The sequence below is a fragment of the Berghia stephanieae genome, unplaced genomic scaffold (genome assembly GCF_034508935.2).
Source record: "Berghia stephanieae isolate SIO BIC M18660-M18661 unplaced genomic scaffold, UCSD_Bste_1.3 scaffold7199, whole genome shotgun sequence".
NCBI classification, from domain to species: Eukaryota; Metazoa; Mollusca; class Gastropoda; order Nudibranchia; family Aeolidiidae; genus Berghia; species Berghia stephanieae.
In genome coordinates, this window is record NW_027628843.1 from 1 (window position 1) to 3,267 (window position 3,267).

The following is a 3,267-nucleotide window of genomic DNA, read 5'->3' on the forward strand; positions in this document are numbered from 1 at the left end:
CGCCCCGGGGGCCCCCGGCCCCGGCGCCCCGGGCCCCGCCCGGGGGGGACGCGGGGGCCCCCCGGGGCCCGCCGCCCGCGGCCCCCGGCGGGCCCCCCCCGCCCCGGGCGGGCCGGGCCCCGGGGCGCGGGGCCCGGGGCCCCCGGCCGCGGGGGCGGGGGGGGGCGCGGGGGGGGGGGGCCGGCCGGGCCCCCCCGGGGCGCCGGGGGGCGCCGGCCCCCCCCGGCCGCCGCGGGCGGGCGCCCGGGCCCGGCCGCCGCCCGGGCCCCGGGGGGGGCCCCCCCCGGCCCCCGGGCCCGGGCGCCCCGGGGGGGCCGCCGCCCCCCTCGGGGGCCGCGCCCGGGGCCCCCGGGGCCCCGGCCCCCGGGGCGGGGGGCCCCCCGGGGCCCCGGGGGGGGGGGGCCCGGGGCGCCGGCCCCCCGGGGGGCCGCCGGGGGGGCCGGGCCCCGGGCCCCGGGGGGGGCCCCCCCCCCGGGCGCCGCCGGGCCCCCGGGGGCCGGGGGCCCGGCCCCCCGGCCGGCCGGGGGCCCCCCGGGGCGGCCCCCCGGGCCCCGGGGCCGGGGGGGCCCGGGGCGGGGGCCCCCGGCCCCGGCCGCGGGCCCCGGGGGCCGCCCCCCCCGGGGGCCCCCCGCCGCCGGCCCGGGGGGGGGACCCGCCGGCCGCCGCCGGGGGGGGCCCCCCGGGGCCGGGCCCCCCCGGGCGGGCCGGCCGCCGGGGGCCCGGGGCCCCCCGGGCCCCGGGGGGCCGCCGGCCGGGGCCGCCCCCCCGCGGGCCCCGCCGCCCCGCGGCCCGGCCCCGGGGGGCCCCGGGGGGGCCGGGGGGGCCCGGGGGCCCCGGGGGGCCCCCCCCGGGCGGGGCCCCGGGGCCGGCCGGGTTGCCCCCGGGGCGGGGGGCCGGGCCCCGGGGGCCCCCGGCCCCCCGGGGGGGGCCCCGGGCCCCCGGGGGCCCCCGGGCCGGGGGTCGCCGGGGCCCCGGGGGGGCCCCGGGCCCCGGGCCGCCCGGGGGCCGCGGGCGGGCGGGGCCCCGGGCCGGCCGCCGCCCGGCCGCCGCCGCCGGCGCGCCCGGGCGGCGGGCGGCCCCGGCCGGGGCCCCGGGGCCCCCCCCCCCCGGGCCCCGCCCCCGGGCGCCCGGCCCCCGGGGGCCCCCGGCCGCGGCCCCCGGGCCCCGGGCCCGGGGCCCCGGGGGGCCGGCCCCCGGGCGCCGTGGGCCCGCCCGGGGGGGCGGCCCCCCCGGCCCCCGCCCCCGGCCCCCCCGGCCCCCGGGGGCCCGGGGGGGCCCCCCGGGGCCCCCCGGCCGGGGGCCCCGGGGGGGGGCCCGGCGCGGGGGCCCGGGCCCCCCCCGGCCCGGGCCCCCGGGGGGGCCGGGGGCCCCCCCCCGGGGGCCCCGGGCCGGGGCGCGGGGCCGGGGGGGGCCGGCCCCCGGGCCCCCGGGGGGGGCCGGGCCCCCGGGGCCCCCCCCGCGGGGCCGGGGGGGCCCGGGGGCCCCCCCGGGCCCGGGGGGCCGGGGCCCGGGGGTCCGGGGCCCCGGGCCCGGGGCCCCGGGGCCCCCCCGGGGGCCGGGCCCCCGGCCGGGGCCGGGCCGGCCCCGCCCGGGGGCCCCCCCCCCGCCCGGGCCCGGGGGGGGTCGGGCCCCCCGGCCGCCCGGGGGCCCCGGGGGGGCCCCCCCCTGGGGGGCGCCGGGGGGGCCCCCGGGCCGGCCCGGCGGCCGGGGCCCCCCGGGGCCCCGGGGGCCGCCGGGGGCCCGCCGCGCCGGGGGCCCCCCGGCCCCCCGGGGGCCGCCGGGGCCCGGGGGCGGGCGCCCCCCCGCCCGCGGGCCGCGGGGCCGCGCCGGGCCCCCGGCCCCGGGGGGGCCGCCGGGCCGGCCCGGGGCCGGGGGCGGCCCCCGGGCCCGCCCGCCCGGGGGCCGGGGGCGGGGCCGCGCCGGGGGCGCCCCGGGGGCCCGGGGCCGCGGGCGGGGGCGGGTGCCCCCGGGGCGGCCGGGGGGTTTTCCGGGCGGGGGGCCCCCCGGGCCCCGGGGGGGCCCCCGGGCCCCCCCCGGGCCGGGGGCCCCCCCCGGGGTCCGCCGGGGGCCCGGGGGCCCCCCCCCCGGGCCCGGGGGCCGGCCGTCCCCGCCGGGCCCCGCCGCCGGGGCCCCCCCGCCGGGGGCCGGGCCGGCCCGGCCCCCCGGCCGGCGGCCCCGGGGGGGGGCCGCGGGCGGCGGGGCCGGGGGCGCGGGCCGGGCCCTCGCGCGGGCCGGGGCCCGCCCCCCCGGGGCCCCCGGGGCCCGGGGGCCCCGGGGGGGGGGGCGGCCCGGGGGGCCGGGGGCCCCCCCGGGGCCCCCGGGGGCCCCGGGCCGCCCCGGGGCCCGGGGGCCCCGGGGCGGGGGCCCCGGGGGCCCCGGGGCCCCCGGTGCGGGGCCCCCGCCGGGCCCCCCGGGGGGGCGGGGCCCGGGGGGGGCCCCCGGGGGCCCGGGGCCGGGGCCGGGCCCCCGCCGGGCGCCCCGGGGGGGCGCCGGCGGGCCGGCCGGCCCCCGGGGGGCGGGGGGGGCCCCGGCCGGGCCCCGGGGCCCCCCCGCCGGGGCCCGGGGGGCGCGGGGCCGGGGGCGCGCCGGGGCGGCCCCGGGCGGGGGGGCCGGGGCCCTTCCCCGGGGCCCCCCGGGGGGGGGGGGCGGCCCGCCCCCCGGGGGGGGGCCCGGGCCCCGGGGGCCCCTGGCCGCCGCCCGGGGCCGGGGCCGGGCCGGCCCGGGGCCGCCCGGGGGAAACCCCCCCGCCGGCCCGGGGGCGGCCGCCGCCGGGGGGGGCCCCCCCTCCCCGGGGGCCCCCGCCCGGCCCCCCCCCGGGCCCCCCCGGCGGCCGGGGGCGGCGCGGGGCCCGGGGGCCCCCGGGCCCCGCCGGCGGGGGGGGGCCCGGCCGCCCGCCCGGGGGCCCCGGCCCCCGGGGCCGGCCGCCCCCCCGGCCCCCGGGGGCGGGCCCGGGGCCCGGGGGGGGGGCCGCCCCGGGGGGCGGGGGCCCGGGGGGCGGGCCCGGCGCCCGGGGGGCCCGGGCCCGGGCCCCGGGGGGCGGGGCCCGGGGGGGCCCTTTCCGGGGCCGCGCCCGGGCCCGGGCCGGGGGGGGGCCGGGGTCCCCCCGCCCGCCGGGGCCGGGGGCCGGCCCCGGGGGCCGGGCCCGGCGGACGGGGCCCGGGGGGGGCCCCGGGGGGGCCGGGGGGCCGGGGGGCCCCCGGGGGTCCCCGGGGCCCGGGGCCCCGGGGCCGCGGGGGCGGCGGCCCGGGGCCCCGGGGGGGGCCGGGG

The 3,267-nt window shown here is 99.0% G+C and overlaps 1 pseudogene; it reads right to left on the reverse strand.

Annotated features, from left to right (window-relative positions):
• Nucleotides 1-487: 487 nt before the first annotated feature.
• Nucleotides 488-2,384, reverse strand: LOC144962241 (uncharacterized; annotated as a pseudogene).
• Nucleotides 2,385-3,267: the final 883 nt, after the last annotated feature.